The sequence below is a fragment of the Vidua macroura genome, chromosome 25 (assembly GCF_024509145.1).
Source record: "Vidua macroura isolate BioBank_ID:100142 chromosome 25, ASM2450914v1, whole genome shotgun sequence".
In the NCBI taxonomy this organism is placed as follows: Eukaryota; Metazoa; Chordata; class Aves; order Passeriformes; family Viduidae; genus Vidua; species Vidua macroura.
The window spans coordinates 6,370,319-6,394,495 of record NC_071595.1 but is presented as its reverse complement, the minus strand read 5'-3'; the positions used below and the strand labels follow the sequence as shown (position 1 = coordinate 6,394,495).

Here is a 24,177-nt window from a genome sequence, read left to right as displayed (position 1 = left end):
GGGGTTCGCTGACTTTCCTCCCAGAGCAGCCTGTGGAAGCAGCGATGCTCTTCCCACTCCAGAAATTCCATCAGCTGGATGGACTGGGGCACTGTGGATGTGCCTGCAGGAACCAGGGCAGAAGAAAGGCAGAGAGCTGGGAAATGGGATCCACTGGGCTGTGCCCAGCACTGCCCTTCCTTCCCCGGCTCCAGAGGGACTTGGCCATCAGAGCTGGATCCCATCCCTTGGGTTTCTCCAGGGAGGGAATTGCACAGCGACACGATGGCACCGTGCTGGCTGCCCCGTGGAATTCCTGCTGGGATCCCCCACTCTGCTCCCACAGAATTCCTGCTGGGATCCCCCACTTTGCTCCCATGGAATTCCTGCTGGGGTCCCTCCTTCTGCTCCCACAGAATTCCTGCTGGGATCCCCCACTTTGCTCCCATGGAATTCCTGCTGGGGTCCCTCCTTCCTGCTCCCACAGAATTCCTGTTGGGATCCCCCCCACTTTGCACCCATGGAATTCCTCCTGGGATTGCCCCATCCTGCTCTCATGGAATTCCTGCTGGAATCTCACACTCTGCTCCCATGGAATTCCTGCAGGGATCCCCCACTCTGCTCCCATGGAATTCCTGCAGGGATCCCCCCATCCCAGGGACTCTGCCAAGCCCAGGGATGTGGCCTCCGGTGGGACCGGAGCTGCTCCAGCCTCCCACATTCCCAAACCCTCGGGAGAGCGGCTCAGCGCCATCCCTTGGGAGCAAAACACTGGCACCACCCCAGCCCTGGGATTGCTTAGTTCAGAGAGCGAGGAAAACCAAATATTTTCCTTCTTAATTGCCATCTTTCAGGCAAGCAATTATTCCTCCTGTGTGTCACTCAGCCTAATGACGAATTCCCAATAAAAGCCACGCTGGGCTGCAGCCTTCAAAGGCAGGAAGCAGATTTTGAAGCAGATTTTGGAGTTAATCTCCTTTCACAACAAGCCCCAAACCATGGCTGTGTTTATCCTGGGACAAAACCCTTGGGAATGAATAAGTCTGAAAAGGGCAAGGAAGTTTTGTTTTTTTCCTGGATGGGATATTTTTCCTATATTGTTATTTAGGAAAGGGAATAATAGAGGGAAGGGCTTTGGAATGGTGGCTGGAAGGTGGCAGCAGGTGAGGCTGGATTTCCTCTGGAAGAAGAAGCCTTGGAGCTGCAGAATATTGCTCCAAACTGTGCCACCCTCACCCTCCACGAGGTTCTGCATTCCAGCATCCACTCCCCATTTGGAGTTGGGCTCCAAATCTCCCACAAACTACCCAGAGCCTCCCCCGGCAGAGTTTTGGGGGGTTGCTGGTGGTGCTGGGGTGGTTGAACACAAGGAATATTGAAATTTTTCCAGGTTTTAGGTCTGCCCAGGTTTCATCTCAGGAATGATGCCCTCATCCCATTTCCAGGCCACCTGCACCATCCCCTCCCAGGTCTGGATAATTCAGGCTGCCCCAGGTTCGCTGGAGCTCCTCGTGATCCGTGGGGATGTGGGTGTGGAAGGAGTGAGACATGCCTTGGTCCAGTCCTGACCTGCACTTGGGATTTGGGAATTTGGAGCTGCCCGGTGTGGACAGTCACAACATCAAAGTGCTCTGATTCACCCCAGGCACATCTCTCACCACTAATGGCATTTTTTCCCTCAAAAACTCCAAAATTCCTTCCCCAGAATTCCACATCCCCACGCTTCAGATGAGACAATCCTTTCCCAGTGGGGGAAACAGGGAAACAAAGCCCAGAGAGACATCAAAGTGAGGGAGCTCTGAAATTCTGGCTTGGGGAGAACAAGAAAAATTCCATCTCCAGAAAAATGTGGCAACAGGAGCAGTGCACCAGGAGGAACGCTTTGGGAAGACGTGGAAAAATTGTGAAACATCCCCAGGGAGGAATCAGAGGTTCAAAGGTAGCAGAGGATTTGAAAAAGAGAAGGAAGTGATTAAAAAAAAAAAAAAAAAAAAGCAAAATGCAGTTGCACTGAGCAAAAAAAAAGTTCAGGTCTGGACATGGCACTGCAGAAATCCAGGTGGGAAAGATGGAAAATCCCAAGGCAGGATTGGATGGTTTCCCACAGGAGGGATGGTTTCCAGAGCCTGGAATGAATCCGAGCTCCAGCCCAAGCCTGTGGAGGTGCCTTCCCTCAGTGTGGGACACTCACAGCCAAAGGAGACGGGATTGTGGCATTCCAGAGCTTCCAGCCAGGAATGAGGCACCAAGATGCCTTTTTGGTTTGGTGTTTGTTTGGTGTTTGGTGTCCCTGGCAGCTCTGCTAAGGGAAGTGGCGCCTCTGTCTCTTTGGGGGGTGATGGGGATGGAGATTTTCCACTCCCAAGCCGTTTGTGGAATGTGGAATATGCATCTCCCACTGGGAGGACTGGAAAAGGGTTAAAAAGCATTCCCAGCTGACAAATTCCCCGTTCTCCAGACATTTCAGAGCTCGGGACAGCTCTCACCCTGCTGGCGGAGTGTCTGGCAGGAGAACAACACCCACCAGGAAAATGCCAACGCAGGAGCCTCAGTCTCCTCAAGAAACGCGTCCCACTCTGAAGGTTTTTCAGGAATTAATTGCAAAGACATTTCTGGGGTTTGTTGCAATGGGGGTTGCCATGGCAACTGCTCCAGCTACTCAGGAAAAATAGGGAGGGCTCCCACTGTCACTGGGGCCATCTGTCCCTTCCATGGGGGGTCCTTTTGAAGCTCTGCTCAACCTCCACCAGCCAAATCTTCTTTTTAAGCCTCTGAAAGTCCTCGGTATGATTTATCAAACCAGCTCCTGCCCTCAATCTCTGTTTCTTTTCTCGGCACTGACAGGATAATTTCCTCTCTATCGCTGCAAATTAAATTCTAATGAGGAAGCTCTGCATTTCAATGTGATGGAGAGCCAGGATGCACAGGAGAATTGAATCCATCCAGGAGGGAGGAGAAGGGATTAAATAGGAATGCCTGAGGGGCAGGAGCCCTCTGGCAGGCTTGGGAAAGGCAGTTCTGTTGACAGGACAAGAGGGAATGGCCTCAGGCTGGGCCTCCTGGGGAGGCTCAGGAATCAGCAGGAATTCCTCCATGGAAAGGGTGGTCAGGTCTTGGAATTGCCCAGGGAGTGCCCATCCCTGCAGGTGTCCAAGGAATTCCTGGATGTGGCACTCAGAGCTCTGGGCTGAGGACAAGGTGGGGATCAGGCACAGCTTGGACTCGTGGAGATCTTTTCCAACTTCAGCATTTCTGGGATTCTCTATTCCCCCCTAATGATGGATTGGGATTTTGGGGTGGATCCAGGTTCCCCTCTGAGCTGAGACCACAGAATCCTCCACGGATGGAAGTTTGAGCAGCTCCTGGGATGCAGAGATGGGGGGACAGCATCACCATGGCCACGGCAATCCCATGGACCCCAAATCCCACCAGGAGGAAGGGGCTGGATCCGCTGCTGGAATCTGATCCAGGGGGGATTTTCAGTTATGGTTTCTCTGGGACGTGGCGAGCAGCGACAACACTTCCACATCCACAATGGAATGTTTTTTAAATCTCTATTTATTTCAATGTCCTCAGGGAAATGAAGGATTTCCAAAAAATTTATGGTGGCCATTAAAGACCAGGAGGCTGAAGATGTTCATTTGAGTCAGCAACATTTATAAAGGAAAACCCTGCTGAGTTTTTTGAATGCCAACAAAGAATTTCTGCCAAAATTTTGCACAAAATTTATAAATAGACCTTTAAAGTTGAGTATTTCTTCACCTTTTCCCAAAGGACTTGTAGTGGAGAACACTTGGTATTGGGAACAGAGATGGTGATCCTTGGTTTCCATTCCAGAGGTTCAATGTCAAAATGATGCAGGAAAAATATTTTGGGTTGTTTCTTGTGTTTTTTTTTTTTTTTTTTTTGTGTGTTATTTAGTTTTGACTTGATGTAATGTTAATATGAGAAAAATGCTCTCTTTGTTTACTCATTTCGAGTGCTCCTCCTGCATCACGGAGCTTCACTCAAGGACTGGAAAACCAAAGCACCATTCCCACTTCCCAAGGACTGGGAAAGCCAAACCAAGAGGGGATTTGGCAGCTCTGGTTTCTCCTCGCAGGGAAAACTCTTGCCTGGGGGACATTTGAGCTGCTCAGAACTGCAATCATGTCCTTCACAGCACTGAGGACATCCCTGAAATTCCCACACATTCCCAGGATCATTAATCATCTCCAGATAATTTCAACTGAGTTGGAAGTCATTGGGAAAGGGCCAGTTTGGGGGGCTGAGCTGCTGCTGAGCTCTCCTTCCTCTCCTAGATGGTCCCAAGGAATGGGATTAGAGGATTCCCGCCTCGTTAATACCTGCTCTGATGAGCTCCAAGGTCTTTTCCAACCCAATTTATTCTGGGATTCCATAAGTATTTCACTCTGGGGGCTGAGGGAAGGTCTGGGACCATCTTCACCCCACCCCGATGGTTTCAAAACACAAATCTCACATTTAACATCTCCTCATCTTGAAATTGCCTGGAAATACTGGAATTCAGTCCCCTCAGGAATTCACTCCTACATTCACAGCATCCATGGGATGGGGACTCTTCAGGAAGGGACTTTCTGGCCCTGAGATTGTCACTTGAGCATCTGTGTGTTATCAGTTGAGCATCTGTGTGTCTGCAGCTTCTTCCTGGAGGAAAATCAACACAAATTATCTTTAAAGAATAACCCAGGGAGCAGCTCCCTGGCTTCTCATTATCCCAAGAAAAAGAACAGCTGAATTTCAGAACGTTCCTGCATCCTCAGCACCGCTGTATTCAATTCAGGCATCTTCACTCCTGGGTTAAAAATATCCCTGAAGGAACTGCAGGAAAACTGCAGAGAGCTGAGCTCTCCAAGAGGTGTTTTCTCCCAGGTGACAGAGCTGACTCGAGGTCCAGCTGGATCCTGAGTGAATCCTCCCCAAAACCCCCACTTGGGATGGTTTTCAGAGCTAAAGAGAAAATAAACCCCCCAACAACCCCACCCTGGGCATCCCTGGAGCTCTGGCAGCCTCGGGGCCGTGCCCATTCCCTGGGGAGCCTGGGCAGTGCCAGCACCCCTCTGGGGGAAGAACCTTTCCCTGAGCTGCAGCCTGAGCTGCCCTGGCCCAGCTCCAGCCGTGCCCTGGCTGCTGTCCCTGTCCCCGAGCAGGGATTGGAACCCATTAATTTGGGGAATCTGGGAGTTACAGCCCAGGTCCCAGTGGCGGCTGCTCGGAAGTGACCACCAAACTCTGGGGCTCTGTTTTCTGGTTTTCCCACTGTCCCCATCTCTGCTGATGGGCTTGGACCTGAGGAAAATTTCCCACATCCCAAAATCCCGAAGAAAGGAGACAGAGCTGTGTTTGGCTGTGCTGATGGGACACCTCATCAGCACATGGTGTTTTGTGGGAATTTGGGTTTCCAGGACACCTCACTGACCCCAGACATGGCCTGAAGTAGGGAATGGAAGGCACAGAGCTGGCAAAATCACAAAAGTGTGTTATAATCAGTCTCTGATGAATTTTATGATGTTTATTTATTTATTTATTTTCCTCCTCCTTTCTTGTCCTTCACTCTGTGGCCTGGACAGCCACCCCAGAAGGTTTGCTGTCAAAGCAACATAAGAGATCAATAAATACAAAACAATAATTTTACCAAGTCCAGCTACTGTTCTAATTCCAGCTCTGTGTCCCCAGGCCACCAAGGGCACAGGAGATTTGTTCTTCCACCAACCAGACCAAGCTGAAAAGTTTTGGCTGTCCCAGAACAGTGAGAGCTGATGTAGCAGAATAGTTTAAAAACTTGCTTAATTTGTTCTTTTGACATGAAAGGCTCGTTGAACAGCTTTGAAAAATTCAGTCAAAACAGCTCCTAGCAAGTCCAGGGCAGGAACAGACCTCCAGCATCACAAGCTCAGCTCTTTGGTAGGTGAAGGTAAACAAAAATAACATAAATCTCTGTTTCATAGGATGAATCATTCGTGCTGTTGGGTGAAGCATTGGTGAAAATCCAGGGATATCAAAAGTTGTGGATTCCCTTGCTTTAGCCCACATTTACAAAAGGGTAAATTCCAGTCTTTCACTGCCTTAGATCAGCAGAAATTCTGGACTCGGGTGAGGAAACCCTTCTCCTTCCAGGTTCTGTTTGGGCCCAGTCTCAAGGAACAATCCTGGCCCTTCCCTTGGTATTGAGTGAAAAACCAGAGCACCGCTGTGCTCCGCACAGGTCCATGGAGGAGTTTGCTCCAGGAGCGCAGGGAACGAGCCTGTGCCAAGCCCTGATCCCGAGCCCTGATCCCAAAGCCTCTCCAAAGGCCGTGCCAGAGCACGTTCTGTTTTCCCCAGCTGGAGGCCGAGTGTGCATCCATGGATAAATGTGCCAGCAGCTCCCCAGCCAGGAATGGCCCTCCTGGGACTCCACCAAGTGAGTTTCTCATCGTTAATTCCTGCTCTGGGAAGTTGCACCACGATATGCACGAGGCCGTGGAGGAGATCCAAGAGCACAGAGCTCCTGACTCTGCGTTCTTCCCTGGAAATCACAACGAGGAAAGTGGAACGAGGAGCTCTCCCACCCCTCTATGTTAATGGAGAAAGAATTTGAGTCTTGAGATAACCAGAGGGGGTTGTCTGAAGGCACAGCAAGTTCCTGCTCACACTCTTGGAAACGGCATTCCCAAAAGAGACAACACTTCCCTGAAGATAAAGCAGCTCCCGAGAGAGAAAGCAGGAGGATGCTGAGTCCTGGGAGTGTTCTGCTCTCACCCTGTCAAGCTCCTCCTGTCCCTCCCCAGGGTCTGGGCCCAAGGGCACATTTGCACTCTTGTTCTCTTGTCCTTTTCCCTCTCCATTTTTTTTTCTTTCGGGTTGATTTTCCCGGCTTTTCTACCAGCTGGATGTGCCATCGTTCAGAAGTTTCGGACTTCTGAAATTGGCCACTCTGAGCATGCGCCGTGCTTGGCTTCCCTGTGGCTGCCAGGGTTATCCCAGGCCTGTCCCACGTTAAGCCCACACAGTCCTGGCCCAAGCGTGGAGCTGAGCTTTGCTTTGCCTCTCCCTGATGGCATTCTCAGGGTTCCATAAATGGTGCAGATTCAAAGTCTCGTGGAAATCAGATGGTTCCTTGTGCAAAGAGACACGGCAGGACATGGACTCAACGTCCCTGAGGTGGCTCCAAGGAATTTGAAGTTCCTCACGTGGCCAAAAACACCAGGGCAGGACTGAGGACCATGCAGCACTGCCAGATCCAAGCCTTCCAAGCAACATCTTTAGAACAACTTAGAGTTTCCTTCCAGGAAAACATTCCTAGGACAACCCAGCAGCTGCACCACCCAAGGAGGGGTAGAGTTCAATCACAGACTTTAATTTCTTTTCTATGATTGATGCAGATTTTGTTTCTAATTGAAATTCATTGGAATTAGCAGTCCTGGAAAAACAAGGGCTCTTCCAGGACTTCTTTCTTTCTGCCCTGAGTTCCGTTGTGAAGTAGGTACAAATTCCTATCCAAATCCCAGGGACAACCACAGCCAGGCATCCAGAAAATAACTCCACGGATGCAGCAAAACAAGCTTCAAATGACCTTGGTCAGCTGAAAAAATATCTCAAAAAATTCTAATACTGATGGGCAAGAGCACAGAAGAGAGCGAGAAAGACCACGGGCTGAGATGTCCAACAAGGAGAAGGTTGAGGGAAGCACAGCAAGAATTTCCAGGAAGAGGAAGGGTGGAGCAGGTGCTTCATGAGCAGGGCAGGCAGGACAAGACACGACAATGCTGCAGAGAGGAGGCTGGAATGGAGATTTGAGGAAACAATCCAGGGATGGAGATCTCTGGGCACAGGGAATTGCCTGGGCTGGCTGTGGAAGCCTCATCTCCAGGATTTTGAAGCACAGAGGTCTCAGGAATTCCCAGCTGAGCCTGCTCTGACAAGTGGATGAAGGAAATGACATTTCAAGACTTGTTTTCCTTGGTTGTCTGTTCCTCCCTGGTTTTGGCACAACCCAGGGAACACCGTTAATTATAGCTCTGGAGGGAATTGATTGTTGCTTTACCTTATTTGGTGGATAACAGCAAATCCTTCTTTGGAAACCTGGTCTGGGAGCTCTGTCTGAGGTTACTGATCCAAGCAACAGCCCAATCCAAGGATTCTGGGTTCTTCCCTGGCTTTCCACGTTCCCCAGTGGGGTCAGTCCCCTTCTCCTGGACTTCACAGGGATTTTTTTCCCATGCAGATCAACCCCATATGTCATCTCAGGGCACCTCTTCCTCTGCACAAATCCAGCTTGGGTGAGAAAACCCATCAAAAATTACAACAGAAATTCAGATTTCAGTGGAATTCAAGATTCCTAAATGCAGGAATAGGAAGAAATGAGTGGCTTTGCAGGCTGGGAGAGCTCTGAATGCCAAGAAATCCTTGGGCTCCCCGCGAGCTGCAAGGTGGGAAAGAGCCACTCCAGGTACCCAAGCCCATTTCCCAGGAATATGGCCTAGAAGCTCCATTTTCACTCCCAAATAAACGCTCACATCTCAGTATAACCCATCAAATTTAGGAGTTTTGGTTTCAAAAATCTTCAGGATGAAATTCAGACAAGAAGAATCAAGGTATTCCTGGTGCTGAGATTCCTCATCCATCTTTATCGGTGCAACAGGCACAGAAGGGCTCCAGAGCTCCAGGAAAAGCTGGATGAACAATTAAATTCCTGCTCAGAGCCTCAGTGAGATCTGTGTGAATCAGGAGCTATGAAGGCGTGAAATGAGAGCAGAACCAGCCCTGGAGCTCCCTGCCCTGCCCAAGGCCCATCCCTCCTTCCCCGCCAAGCTCCAAGGGGGATCTCGCTGGCTGGGCGTGCTCCCCTCGGCACGGTGCCACCACTGGGATCAGCCAGCCAGTCCCTCATCACTTCCAGATCATTAAATTATTTCTCTCTAACCCAATTAGCCACGTAAAGCACGGAGCAGGCCACGGATGGCTGCCTGAGCAGGAGGCTCCGTAGCCATTTCCTGATGCCCAGAGCATCCCTGGGGAGGGGCAGGCGGACGGGGAGATGTTGATGCCACGGCAGCACCTTAAAGACCTTAAAGACTCAGGTGATCTGTCATAAATTCCACATTTTCTCCATTCCCAAGGATTTTTCTCCTCCGTTGCCTGGTTGAGAGGCAAACACCACGTTTTTGTTGAGCTTGAAAGGCAGCTGCACCTCTGCGGCCAGAGGGTGGGGCAGTGTGCCCAGGTGCTTAGCAGGGGTCAAATCCCACAGCCCTGGCTGGGAACAGTCTGGAACTCATTGGAACCAGGCTGGAGAAGGAGCTCGGGGGTTTCTCCATCCTCCTGTGCCAGTAGGGAGCTCCAAAACTCCTTGGGAAACACCCCAAAGGCCAGGCTGAAGCACCTCAAAGGCTGGTCCAGCATCAGGTGGGGCGTCCTGAGCCCTTCCTGGAATTCTCCTGCAGCCTTCAGCAAGGGAAGGGCTGCCCCGGCATGAATTCCAGTCAAGGAAAACATCCTGCAGCCCAGAAATGCTGGATCTGGTCCACGGGGCTGCTCCAGGGACGCATCCCAGCCCTCAGAGGCTCCCCAGGGCCTTTTCCAGGGATCTCACACCAGAAACAACCCCAGACACTGAGGGGTGACAAGGAAGCAGCACAAGACATGTTTCCCTACCTGAGTTTCACTGTTTGTAACTTGTCCCAGGGCTTTCCTGCCCTTCCATATTCCTGGGATCCTGTGCAAGCTCCAGATGCTCCATATTTCCCTGCCTTGTTCCGGGTCTATGCAGTCCTTCCTCTGACCCTCTTCCTCTCCAAGGATCCTTCAGATGAGGGGAATTCACCTCTTGTTTCCCTCCTTCAGCAGAGGGAAATAAAGGGGAAGAGCTCCCAGCCTGAGGCAGGAGCAGCTGGGAAACCTCTAGGCACAACTGGGGTGCTGAAAATCTACATGGATTCAAAAGACAAAAGCAAAAAAAAATCTCAAAAGGAAATGTTTTTTAAGGTTGCTGACTACAAAATCCCCCCTTTAACTTTGAAAAACCTTAAGAAACACCTGGATGTAGCACTCAGGGTTCTGGTTTAGTTGGTGAGTGGTGCTTGGTCAGCTTTGGAGGTCTTTTCCAACCTAAATCATTCTCTGATTCTATCCCAGCACATCCCAGAGGCACAAACCTATGGGGAAATGGATCGGGGGAAGCATCTCCCTCCTCTCCCTGTTCACCCGCTGAGCACCTACAGCTGCCTGGGATGAATTCCAGTCAAGGAAAACATCCTGCAGCCCAGAAATGCTGGATCTGGTCCAGCACCCTGCTGCAGGACCCTTGATCTGACCCCAAACTGCTTGTGCTGTGCTCTGAAGGAAAATTACACCCACCAGAGGGTTTGCGAGGAGCCAGCGCTGCTCTCAACAGCCGCAGGCTGGTGCTTAATGAGCTTTCAGCTGATTGTTACGGAGTGGAGAGGCACAATTAAAGCCCATTAGCTGCCATGACATCACCAGCTCGGAGGAAACTCTGTGCCGGGCAGGAAGGAGGCAGGACAGCCGTGGAATTATGGCTGTGGAATGAGTTAAAATCATTGAGGTACAGCCGCAGAGTTACGGCCATGGAATGAGTTAGAGCCGCGGAGTTAAAACCACGGGGCTACAGCCATGGAATTGCAGCCCTGGAATGAGTTACAGCCATGGAATTACAGCCATGGAGTGAATTAAACTCACTGAGTTACAACCATGGATTTGCAGCCGTGCAGTTGTTACAGGCATGGAACTGCAGCCACAGAATGAGCTAAAATCGTAGAGTTACAGCTGTGGAATTACAGCCATGGAGTTACAGCCGCGGAATGAATTAAAAACATTGAGTTACAGCCATAAAGCAAGTTACAGCCATGGAAAAACAGCCATGGAATGAGTTACAACCATGGACTTACAGCTGTGGAATGAGTTAAAAACATTGAGTCACAGCCATGAAGTGAGTTACAGCCATGGGGTTACAGGCATGGAATGAGTTAAAATCATAGACTTACAGCTGTGGAATTACAGCCATGGACTTACAGCCACGGAATGAATTAAAAACATGGAGTTACAGCCATGGAATTAATTAAAAACATTGAGTTACAGCCATGGAAAACCAGCCATGGAATGAGTTACAACCATGGAGTTACAGGCATGGAATTGCAGCCACAGAATGAGTTAAAATCATAGAGTTACAGCTGTGGAATTACAGCCATGGAGTTACAGCCATGGCATGAATTAAAAACATGGAGTTACAGCCATGGAATGAATTAAAAACATGGAGTTACAGCCATGGAAAACCAGCCATGGAATGAGTTACAGCCATGGAGTTACAGCCATGGAATGAATTAAAAACATTGAGTTACAGCCATGAAGCAAGTTACAGCCATGGGGTTACAACCATGGAGTTACAGCCGTGGAATAACAGCCATGGAATGAGTCACAGCCATGAAGTGAGTTACAGCCATGGGGTTACAGCCATGGAATGAGCTAAAATCATAGAGTTACAGCTGTGGAATTACAGCCATGGACTTACAGCCATGGAATGAATTAAAAACATGGAGTTACAGCCATGGAATTAATTAAAAACATTGAGTTACAGCCATGGAAAACCAGCCATGGAATGAGTTACAACCATGGAGTTACAGGCATGGAATTGCAGCCACAGAATGAGTTAAAATCATAGAATTACAGCTGTGGAATTACAGCCATGGAGTTACAGCCATGGCATGAATTAAAAACATTGAGTTACAGCCATGGAAAACCAGACATGGAATGAGTTACAGCCATGGAGTTACAGCCATAGAATAACAGCCATGGAATGAGTTACAGCCATGGAATGAGTTAAAAACATTGAGTCACAGCCATGGAATGAGTTACATCCATGGGGTTGTTACAGCCATGGAATTGTTACAGCCAAGGAATTGGCTGGGGTGTAGGTGTGCAGGCTGTATGTCCGAGGGTGACTTTACGATGCTTGTATCCCCAGTTGTCTGTTCTGTTTATGCTGGATATTAAGTTCTGCACCTTTAGGACTGGTTCTGAGATCAAAGCGGGGAGAAGAAGCAGGGTTAGGGTTAGGGGTCAGGGTTAGGGTTTGTTCTCCTAGTTACAGCCAAGGAATTGTTACAGCCGTGGAGTTAGAGCCATGGAATGAGTTACAGCCATGGAGCTGTTACAGTTGTGGAATTGTTACAGGCAAGGAATTGTTACAGGCAAGGAATTGTTACAGGCAAGGAATTGTTTCAGCCATGGAATGAGTTACAGCCATGGAGCTGTTACAGCCATGAAATTGTTGTAGCCAAGGAATTGTTACAGCCATGGATTTACAGCCATGCAGTTGTTACAGCCATGGAATGGGTTACATCTATGGAGCTGTTACAGCCATGGAATTGTTGCAGCTGTAGAATTACTGCCATGCAGTTGTTACAGCCATGGAATCACAGCCATGGAATGAGTTACAGCCATGGAGCTGTTACAGCCGTGGAGCTGTTCCAGCCATGCAGTTTCCTGACGGGATGACCAGGAACACTCCAGGCCCTGGAGGAGATTTCTGCTTGTGCAGGGGGTCAGTAACAGCCCCGGCCCTCCCGAGCAGGACAGGCACAGGCACAGCATGTGAGCCAGGGATGGATTGCCTCAAGAAGCCATGGAGGCTGAGGAGAGGCTTTGGACTGTTTTTCCATGAGGAATTCCTCAGTTCATTCACACTGAGGAGCTGCTCAGCAGGGGCACGTGGTGTTTTCAAATCCATCTTTGCAATTGTGAAAGTTCCTTCCTTCCTTCCTTCCTTCCTTCCTTCCTTCCTTCCTTCCTTCCTTCCTTCCTTCCTTCCTTCCTTCCTTCCTTCCTTCCTTCCTTCCTTCCTTCCTTCCTTCCTTCCTTCCTTCCTTCCTTCCTTCCTTCCTTCCTTCCTTCCTTCCTTCCTTCCTTCCTTCCTTCCTTCCTTCCTTCCTTCCTTCCTTCCTTCCTTCCTTCCTTCCTTCCTTCCTTCCTTCCTTCCTTCCTTCCTTCCTCCCTTCCTCCCTTCCTCCCTTCCTCCCTTCCTCCCTTCCTCCCTTCCTCCCTTCCTCCCTTCCTCCCTTCCTCCCTTCCTCCCTTCCTCCCTTCCTCCCTTCCTTCCTCCCTCCCTTCCTTCCTCCCTTCCTTCCTCCCTTCCTTCCTCCCTTCCCTCCCTCCTTTCCCTTCCCTCCCCATGGAAAAACGATGGAAGATCTGCAATCCGGGAAAACTCGGGGCTGAGGGCAGCAAGCCAAGCCCCACACAAATCCCAGGGAATTTCCCCTGGTTTCCATGGATTTCACCCCAAGGAATGATGCAGTTCCTGCCCTGCTGGGGGTGCAGATGTTCCCAGTCCTGATGGTTTTCCATCAGTCCCAGGGGGAGATTTGGACCTTTTTCCAGGTGGAAAACTCTTCCCACCCCTCTCTGGGCTCAGGGAGGTGCAGTCTCTGGATTTCCAGGGCTCTGCTGCTCTCTGTGATCCCAGGGGCAGAAATTCACTCTTTTCTTGCCCCCAGGGGCAGAATTCCAGACCTTTTCTGGCTCCTGAGGCAGAAATCCAGCCCTTTTCTTGGAGCAGGAGAAGAGCTGCTCTCCCAGATCCTCTCCTGTGTAAAATCGATGCTCTCAAGGCAGGGCTGGAGACCTGAGCCTGCCAACTCTGGTTCTTCAATCTCGTTAACCACGGTGCTCTGTTTAAATCATTAATTACACTCTCAGCTGCCAGTCAGGGGCCTCAGGAACCTTGGGCAGGGTGGATTTTTAAATGAGAGAGAATTTCTAGGTGGGAATAAGATTGCCTTGGTCTCGGGAAAAACCAGTGGGATACCTGATAAATATTTTCCATCCTCTCCCAGCAGTGGGGTTTGCTGCAGGTTCCTCCTGCTCGTGCTCCCTGTGGGAGAGGAATCCAACATCCAGCCCTTCAGACACCCTCAGCTCCTGGCTGTGAAATTCCTGAAGAGTTCCCAGGGCCCCATCCATCATGGAGAAACTCTGCCTGGTCGCCTTGCACAGATCCGTGAGGATTTCACGCAGGAAAATGTTGTAAATCCTCTTCCCACAGAGCCCTGCCTGGCACTGGAGGGTGGATTTAACCCCAAATCTGCCTCATTCCAACGGGATCATTCTAATCCATCGAGTGCCTTGCTTTTATGGGAAGGCATTCCATGACTCTGGCATGGATCAGCCTCTGCTGGGCAGTCAGGGCTATCCATCTCCCTGAGTTAAAAGAAACTGGACAAAATTCCTCAAACCCCAAATTCTTCCCAGATGCACGGAGCACAGGATTAGAAAACCACACTTCATGGAAAGCTGGAAGGAAGGGCAGCCTCCCCCAGGGAAGGGCTCCTGTTCCACGTGAGTGGAGTCAGAAGGAAATGGAATTATCTGATAGGAAAAGAGCTTCAGGAAAGCAGAGTTGTGGGAATGGCAGGATGGAGCAGCCCAGCTCTGCCATGGATAACTTGGAGGGGCTGTTTCCCTTTTTTTCCACCTCCCAGCATCCTCATCTCTCTCCCTGTGCAGGAATTCCCAACTGTAACCGTGGACAGTGGGATTCTGGGATCCAGAGTGGGAATGAAGAGGGACAAACTCATTTCCCTGGGGGCAGGGAATGAAGGAAAGGCAGGAAAGGGTTTTCCTGTCATTTACTGACCTGTGAGAGAGCCTTGATTTCCCTGGAGCTGTGATGGTCTCACCTGTCCTGAGCTGGGGACACTGCTGGGACATGTGGCAGGAGATGTCCTGCAGTGTCACCTCCCCCTGGCCACCTCCTGTGCCCTTGGAGTGCCACACATGAACCTCTGGTTTCTTTGGCTGTGCTTTGAATTTTGGACTGGAATAATGGGAGAGGTGCCAGGGAAATGCTGGAACTGCCTGCCCTGGGCAGTGACACGGGGCCACAGGGGGTGACAAATCCCTTGGGGTTATTCCTGGAGGTGGTTTAGTCCCACTGACACTGCCTGCATGGAGCAGCTGAAGGGGAAAAGGATCCTGCCAGCCATCTCTGGATCTCCTCTTGCAGCCAGCAGGAGGTTGGGATCAGGGCAGGATGCACGGCTTTGGGGTGACAACATGGAGTGGGAAACAGCCCTTGATGTGGCCATGCCCTAAATACAGTCATTTATTGGAGTTTATTTATTCAAGTCCCTTCCTTGGGCCCTTTCTACCAAAATCCCAGGGACAGGAGGTGTCCTGCAACCCCAGTGTCACCTCCCCTTGGTCACCTTCATGCACAGGACCTGTCACCTCCTGTCCCCTTGAGTGCCACACATGAACCTCTGGTTTCTTTGGCTGAGTTTTGAATTTTGGACTGGAATAATGGGAGTAGCGCCAGGGAAATGCTGGAACTGCCTGCCCTGGGCAGTGACACGGGGCCATGGGGTGGGAAACCACCCAGGGTGTGGCCATGCTCTAAATAAAGGAATTTATTCAAGTTTATTTATTCGAGTCCCTTCCTTGGACACCTTCTACCAAAATCCCAGTGCTCTCCAGTGACTCCTGCAGCCCCTGGTGCTGTGCTGGGTGGGAGAACCTCGATCTTCAAACACCAGGCTGCTGATATTGAAGAGAAATTTTATATTTAAGCTGCCCCCTCACAGATGTGTCTGCTTTGGCCGTGGTTGATGAGCTCACCTGGGCACAGCCTCGGAGATCATTTATTGGGAGGTTTGGCCCGGTTGGATTCCATCAGAAACACCAACAAACAATTCCCCCCTGCTTATTAACACTTTGTAAATTTATTAACACTCTGTAAAATGTCTGTAAATGGAACCTTAATGTACAGCGTGGCCCGGGGCAGCCCCTAAATAAAAAGGCATCCAGAGTCACCTCTCCAAGCCTCAGCAGTGGTTTTGTGAGGCTGTGGCAGGAGGCCAGATGTTGTCAGGGCAGCTCTGGCTTTGCTCTGGTGTGCAGCACAAGGCTGGATGGATTCTGCTTCTTTTCTGAATTAGAAAATATTTTGGATTTCAGGAGAGGCTTTGGAACCCCAGATTTTGTGATGGACCCGCCAGGGCCGCCTTTGCTCAGCTCTGTTGGGTTTGGAACCTCTTCCCCTCCTTCATCCTGAGATTTTCCCTCACCCTGGAGCTGCAGAGGGAGCCTGAGTGAGCCGGGGCTGCAGGACTGAGCTCAGGGCTGGCTCCAGGAGCTCTGCTGGAGCTGGGGCTGCAGGACTGAGCTCAGGGCTGGCTCCAGGAGCCCAGGGGAGCTGGGGCTGCAGGACTGAGCTCAGGGCTGGCTCCAGGAGCTCTGCTGGGGCTGCAGGACTGAGCTCAGGGCTGGCTCCAGGAGCCTGAAGGAGCTGGGGCTGCAGGACTGAGCTCAGGGCTGGCTCCAGGAGCTCTGCTGGAGCTGCAGGACTGAGCTCAGGGCTGGCTCCAGGAGCTCTGCTGGAGCTGGGGCTGCAGGACTGAGCTCAGGGCTGGCTCCAGGAGCTCTGCTGGAGCTGGGGCTGCAGGACTGAGCTCAGGGCTGGCTCCAGGAGCTCTGCTGGAGCTGGGGCTGCAGGACTGAGCTCAGGGCTGGCTCCAGGAGCCCAGGGGAGCTGGGGCTGCAGGACTGAGCTCAGGGCTGGCTCCAGGAGCTCTGCTGGGGCTGGGGCTGCAGGACTGAGCTCAGGGCTGGCTCCAGGAGCTCTGCTGGAGCTGGGGCTGCAGGACTGAGCTCAGGGCTGGTTCCAGGAGCTCTGCTGGAGCTGGGGCTGCAGGACTGAGCTCAGGGCTGGCTCCAGGAGCCCAGGGGAGCTGGGGCTGCAGGACTGAGCTCAGGGCTGGCTCCAGGAGCCTGAAGGAGCTGGGGCTGCAGGACTGAGCTCAGGGCTGGCTCCAGGAGCCTGAAGGAGCTGGGGCTGCAGGACTGAGCTCAGGGCTGGCTCCAGGAGCTCTGCTGGGGCTGCAGGACTGAGCTCAGGGCTGGTTCCAGGAGCCTGAAGGAGCTGGGGCTGCAGGACTGAGCTCAGGGCTGGTTCCAGGAGCTCTGCTGGAGCTGCAGGACTGAGCTCAGGGCTGGCTCCAGGAGCTCTGCTGGGGCTGCAGGACTGAGCTCAGGGCTGGCTCCAGGAGCCCAGGGGAGCTCTGAGAGCTCTGTAAGCTGAGCCCGAGTTACAAAACCGCGGGATTGCAGTCGGGCTTCAGCTCTGGATATTGGCATTTCCTTCACTGCCAAGCCCCAGCCTGCAAAGGTCTGGGCTCCATGGCCTGGGAGGTTTTTGGGAGCTGTGGGAATGCTCAGCTGCAGGGAGATGAAGAGTTCAGTTCCTCTCACTTCCCCTGAAATCCCAGCCCAGAGCCCTCTCGTGTGAGCACACAGGCAGCGCTCGATGGGCTGGGAGAGCCTGGGCTCCTCTTCCCAGTCCAGTGGGATTTTAACAGTTTATCCCTCTGGAAAAACAGGCAACAGAGGCTGATCCACTGGAGGAGAAGCATCTCATAGTTCCAGTTCAAATATTCACCATCTTTTATTTTTCCTTCAGCTCTCTTTGTTCAGTTCTGTCCATCTCCTGAAAGTTCCAGCTCTCTAATTCCATGTACTCAGCGCTGGGTTTTATTAAAAAATTCCTGGGGAGTTGATATGACTGGACTGAGGATGGAAAAGCACCCAGAAACTACCCAAAGGCAAAGCATTTTTGGGTTTCAATGTGAAGCAGGGAATTGTTTCTATTTATAGGGGAAACCATGCATGGGTCCTAAACGGGATTTGGCAAATTCACATTCCCAGGATTTCTCCTTCCCTGCCAGCATTTCACACGGACACAACTCTATAATTCAGGAACTTGGTGACCCCACACATTTCATTTTCTTTGCCATCCTTTTGCCCTCCTGTTCCAAGAGCAGGAATTTCCTGCCAGAGCCTGCAGAGCCGAGCCAGCCACGAGCACTCCCTGTTTTTGCACAGATTCCGCCTTTCCAGATCCAGCTTCTCCCCATTCATTCCTCCTTCCCATTTTCTTTCCCTCAGCCATTCCCAGCAGCCTTTCCTCTCACAACAGTGACTGCACCGCTACATTAACAATTAATAACAGAGGAGAAAAATGGACAATAAATTAGCTTTAATTGGACAGGAATGCTGCCAGGTATCCTCCTGCCCGTTTTCCATCCAGGCTCAGCCAGGCTCCCACCCTTTGAGCTCTGGAATGCTCCTCTTGGAGCTTGACTCTGAGGATTTCGGTGTCATCCACACGCTGGGTCAAGACTGAACCAACACAGGATGCACCTGACAGAGCTCAGGAGCACAGAGAAGGCTTTTATTGCCATGGAAATGCAAAGAAGTGTCTGGAAACCTTGAAACCAGCCCAGGCTGGGCTCTGCTTCCTGCAGCAGGAAGTGTCTCCAGTTGGGAAGAGGCAGATGGTCCAAAACCCTGACAGCAGCAGCTCTGCGGGCTGCAGCCCAGAGCTCTAGCCCGGAACACAAACCCTGAGAGGTGCCCAAAGCTTCCTGAGAGAGGCAGAGCAGCCTGGCACCAGCGTGGATTTTAAACCTGGGACTGGAGCCCTCCCCTCAGTGTCACGGTCAGACCCTGACCTGGGGGATGCAGCCTTGACCCAAACGTGGCTGGAGCCCAAATGTGCCAGAGAAATTAATCCCAGACTCAGAAAAGCTCAAACCTCACCTCATTTCATTGCTGGGTATTTTTGTGGAGTCATGGAATTGTTTGGGTTGGAAGGGACATTAGAGATCACCCAGTGCCACCCCAGGGACACCTCCCACTGTCCCAGGTGCTCCAGCCTGGCCTTGGGCACTGCCAGGGATCCAGGGGCAGCCCCAGCTGCTCTGGCAATTCCAGCCCAGCCCCTCCCCACCCTGCCAGGGAACAATTCCCAATTCCCAAGATCCCATCCAGCCCTGCCCTCTGGCACTGGGAGCCATTCCCTGTGTCCTGTCCCTGCAGGCCTTGTCCCCAGTCCCTCTGCAGCTCTCCTGGAGCCCCTTCAGGCCCTCCAAGGCCACAATTATTTTGTCCCAAAGCTTCTCTTCTCCAGGCTGAACAACCCAAATTCTCTCAGTCTTTTCCAAACCCCTCATCAAGAGTGGATATCACAGCCAGAACCTCCACTGCCAACATCCGAGCTCCCAGCTACCCAGGCTACAGGAAAACCCCACCTTGGAAGTGACTCCAGGCAGTGCCAGCAGTGGGATGTGAGCACAGGATGTGGATTTGCTCGGATACGAATCTGTGTTCACACCACAGGAGTCCTTAAAATATCATCCCTGTTTGTGTGTGGGATTTCTCCTCTGAGAAGAGTGTCCCAGGCTCTGCCCCTTTGGATCTGTCCCTTCTTTCCTTCCTCACTTCCAAGATCCCATCTGTGAGGTGGGAGCAATTAGGAATAATTAGCATGGTCACCAAGCCCCTCATTAGTGCTTCTTTAGATGAGAAACAGCCTGAGCAGATTCCAGAAGATAACTTCACCCATATCCTGCCTGAATCATTCTCACAGATTTCAAATGCCAGGCTTTCAAGGGAACAGGGTAATTGTCCTGGGGAGGCTTTATGATGCTTGGATCCCCATTCATCCATGGCTTGGTTTGAACAGACAGGTGTCTGCTGAGGAGGGCAGGAGCCTCCCCAGAAATGGGAAATGCAAACCCCCTCCCTCTGAATTATTGTCATTTTGAAGTTAAGGGGCTCTCAGGCAAAGATATGGGAGCAGGAATAACAGTTCTTTGCCAGGGAAATGAAAACTACAAATGCAAGAGCACAAAGAAAGCAGTGCAGAGTCAGAGCAGGCCCTGGCAGGCTGTGGGGCAGGGTGCTGGCAGCAGTCCCATTCCATGGGGGCTCAGCCCTCCTGCAGTGCCAGCTGTGCTTCTGCTGGAGCAGGATCCTGCACAAGGCTGGAGTTTTCCTCTGGAGCTCCAGGGGTGCTTATGGAGCTCTTGTCCTTTGGGAATGCAGTGGATAAGGCTGCTGTGGTGTTGCAGAGCTCAGATTGTATCCAGGTTGGAATGCTTGGCTGCTCCCCCTGGGCGCAGCCTCTGCCCATGGGATGCTGGAATTTTCTCAGCCATGCAGGGACACTCAGTGGCCATGGACAGAAGAGATCTCCTGGAGGGAGGATTGGCTGTGGGAGAGAGAAAGAAAACTGCCCAGAGAACAGCAGAGAGCTGCCCCAGCTCTGACAGGTGGGACAGAACACACACCCAGCCACATCTTGAAACCTGGGCCAGTCTGTTTAGCCCAGAAATGAGTTTTGCACCTTTTAGGCTGGTTCTGAGAGCGAAGGGGGGGGGGGGGGGAAGAAGCGCGCAGTTTGTTTTCAGGCACTGCACTCACTCCTCCACGTTCCTGCTCCTGTGCTGTCTGCAGCACGGACAGACAGACAGAGCTCTCCTTTGTTTTCAGTTAGTTTTAGCTCTCTGAGGCAGAGAAATTCCCTGGACTGTGGTTTTTCTTTTTCTTGGAACTGTTCAAACTTGCTCTGGGCTGAACACCCAGAAGAGCACCGGCAGCTCCACCTGTGGCCCACCAGGGCCGGGCCTGGGCTGCAGCATTTCCAGCACCAGAGGGACTGATAAGGGACTGATAAGAGACTGATAAGGGACTGATAAGGGACTGAGTGGGCTGAGCTACAGCCCACGGAGGGACTTTCTGAGTTTGTCATCTCTTCAGAACAGCGAGAGGTTTTATTGTTTAATATTGTTCATTTCTTGTGCTGGTGAATGCTTTTCCTGTTAAATAAACTGTTTCCACTTTTCTCCAAGGAAATCTTTTCCCGAACCAGTTGGATGAGGGGCCGGTTGAATCTGCTTTCTAGAGGAACCCCTTTGTCAGTTTTTTCCCAAATTTGCCCTAAACCAAGACAATAATGATGTCTTGGGAGTCTTGGAAAGGAGAAATTCCATAGGAAAATGGGCAAGGTGCTGAATTCCAAGTGGGATGTTTGGATCAGGCTCCATCAGCTCCTATTTTATACCCTCTTGTCAAAAAATGACTTTTTCTTTCCATGGAACTGACTAAGGGAGAGCAAGAAATGGAGCTCCCCCAGTGAAATCTCTGCAGGAGGAAAACAGGAAACGTTTCTTGGAAATCTCTCATCTCCCTCATTCCCATAATTGCCCAGTGTGGAATTGCTGGGTTTTTCTCTCTAGTCAGGCATTTTCCCTGGGTTATAAATACATTATAAAAGTACCAGCTCATGAAGTTTACAAGTGGTGTGAGGGCTGAGTTGCTCTGTAATTACCCTGGATTTGCTCTCAGGCATTGCTGTCTTCAACTCTTATCCTGCAGGATCTGGTGGGCAGCAGGAACAGCCAGAAAAATAAAAATAAAAGCAAAAAAAAAAAAAAAAGGAGTTATCCTGGTATTTGGTGGCTTAATTCCAACATAAATCCTGCTCAGGGGAGCTGGAACGCTGTGGGACAGAGTGAAAATCCCCTGGTTTTCACATCCAAACACCCCAAACCACCAAAGTTTCCCATCCTCAGCTTGAAACCTCAGAGATTCTGCAGCCAAGAATGGCACAACTGACAAATGGGAATTCCAAGCAGGAGCTGCTGTGGGAAGACCGGCCAGGAAAGGGGAAAATTAAATATTTCCAACTGGAGAAGCGTGCAGAAGCTTTGCTGCTGAAGACAGGGATTGTATTTGCTGTTGTCCGGACCAAAAGCACCACTCAGCACTTGCTCCTTTCAAACAGTTCAGTGGGGTCGAGACAGGGGCGAAACAAAGCCAAAAATTCCCAGTTTTGCTTTCCAGACCAGCTTTTTCCCAGTGCATTTTCCACTAAATGGGTCTTTCCACAGACTGAGGCTCTTTACAGGGAGAATTTGCTGTTCCCTCCTCAGTTTTTCATCATGGAATGGGTGAGGCTGGGGGGACCCCATGGGGTCACTGGTGCCACTCCCTGCTCCAGCAGGGCCATCCCAGAGCTCACTGCATAGCAGAGCATCCATGTGGCTCTGGAATGTCCCAGGGAGGAGACTCCCTCTTAACAAAAACCAAAACCAAACCAAAACTAAAACCAAAACCCAAAAACCAACCAAAAAAAAAAAAAAACCAACAAACAAACAAACAAAAAAAACCAACAAAAAAACCCCAAAAACAAACCCCAAAAAAGCCCCCCAAAAACCAACCAAACAACAAAAAATACAAAACAAGAAACCCCCAACCCCCCCAAAAAGAAACCACAAACAAACAAAAACCTCCAACAGTAAAAAAGAAATCCAAACAAAAAAAAAAAAACAAACAACAACCAAAACAACAACAACATCCACCTAACAAAAAGCCCTAAAAGCCTTTTCTGGGCTCTGTCCAGGGCTCGGGCACGGCCCAAGGAAGAAGTTTTTCCTCATCTCCAGGGGGAATTCCTGGGCTCAGTCTCTGCCCGTGGCTCTGGGGCCATTGCTGGGCCCCGGAGCAGAGCCTGGCCCTGCTCTGATCTCCCTGCACACAGGGACACACAAAGTCCCCTCAATGTCCCCTCAATGTCCCCTCTCACAGCCCCTCATTTGCTGATAATTCTCTGCAATCAGCTATTTTCTCAAATAAATCCATCCCCGCTTCCTAACAGAATTCCCAGTTGGAATTTCATGCAGAACAGCAGCGTTTAGGTGAAGTTGTAACGGGCAGAGCTTTACAGCTCTGGCCATGGGGATGGCACCAGCTCTGTCCCAGATAAATTGGTGTCAGCACGCCTTTGATGAATTATTATGGGCTGCATACACAGGAAAAGCCACAGCAGAGATCTCCAAAGTGCCGTTAACCAACAAAACGACCCCGAAATCAAAACCCAGCCCAGCATGCCCCACTGCTGCGGCATCTATTAAAGGAAAGAACCTTTTAATTAAGGACAGAGGATGGGGACTGATGGAGCTGATCCTGCAGCTGATCCTGCAGCAGCAATGAGCCAAGAAATCCTTAATTTTCCTGCGTGTCAGTGCTGTCACTTCAGTGGGACATCAGCACATCTTGGAGTGTCCCCAGCAGATAAAGGGATGCGAGCTCAGCCTTAATTCCTGCTAAACCCTGGCCTTGGAATGATGATCCTGGGAGAAAAGGAGGATGGAAAGCAGCAGGATCCTTTTGATGTCCTCCAAAGGCACCCCACGGCGGGGAGGGTCTATTAGGATTGACGTATTAGGGCCGTTATGGGGCCAGAGCAGCTTGGGTTTGGGCTTAATGAGACCTTTTAAATTAAAAAAAAGCTGCTCAGATTCCCATTTTCTGTCACGGAGGGTGGAAAGAGCCCTGGGAATCATCATTTTAGGGCTGCAGAAGAGGATTTCATCCTTCCCCAGATGCAGTTTTAGGGCTCTCCAGTGTGAGGAAACGCCGCTATTTTTATTTACGCTTTAAAATAAGAGCGGGGCCTCAGGGAACGGGGCCATTTTTCACAAGCACAACGTTTGCAACTCTTTGCAAATTTGTGAGGCTCCCACAAATAAATTCTGTGCAGATCCGGGGAGGGAGGCACAAAACCAGCCCCATTTCCTCCACTTTTTCTGCCCACACATTTGGGATTTGCATCCTCAGCGTCCTCCCCGTGCTCTGGGGTAGTGTTTTGGGGCCAGGAGGCTTTTAGGGTCATGGGGTATTGTTGTGATTTTGGTTTGGAATCCTTGTCCTTGATGTGGGCTGCTGGAATGGCACGGATCAGCCCCTCGTGGTTCTGCAGTTTTGAGACGCTCAGGTCTTTGGGGAAAGGGAATTTTCATTTATGAAAAATAAACTGTTACGTTGTTTAATGTTCTAATTTTTTAAAATTTAAATTTTTAAATTTTTATTTTTAATTAATATTTTTATTTTTATTTTTATTTTTATTTTTATTTTTATTTTTATTTTTATTTTTATTTTTATTTTTAATTCATATTTTTATTTTTATTTTTATTATTTTTTATTTTTATTTTTATTTTTATTTTTACTTTTGTGGGTTCGTAAAAATTTATTTTTATTTTATTTACTTTTTTTTTTTCAGTCTGACTTCTCGTTGCTCTCCTGGAATAGCAGCAAACACATAAATGACACACATGACATCATTTCTCACCATATTTGATCTGCTCTAAACTGAAATAGTCACTAAATAATAATCCCAGCACTATGGCTTCGACAGGAATGCTTTAGGAGCAAAGACATTTTGATCCCTGTGTCATTCATAGATGTGAAAATGAAATAAAAACCAAAATTTCGCATAATAAAATAACCCCCCAACATTTTTAGGGCATCATTTTTTTTTTTCCAAAAAAGGGAAATGCATAACAA

The 24,177-nt window shown here is 50.3% G+C and overlaps 1 long non-coding RNA gene across 1 annotated transcript; it reads right to left on the bottom strand.

The window, feature by feature from the left end:
* Nucleotides 1-5,508: 5,508 nt before the first annotated feature.
* On the bottom strand, nt 5,509-10,396 carry LOC128818968 (uncharacterized). The gene is made up of 3 exons (XR_008440608.1): nt 10,336-10,396; nt 9,634-9,905; nt 5,509-5,584 (listed from the first exon to the last, which is right to left on the bottom strand). It is a non-coding gene; the product is annotated as an uncharacterized LOC128818968 (long non-coding RNA).
* Between the last annotated feature and the right edge of the window lie 13,781 nt (nt 10,397-24,177).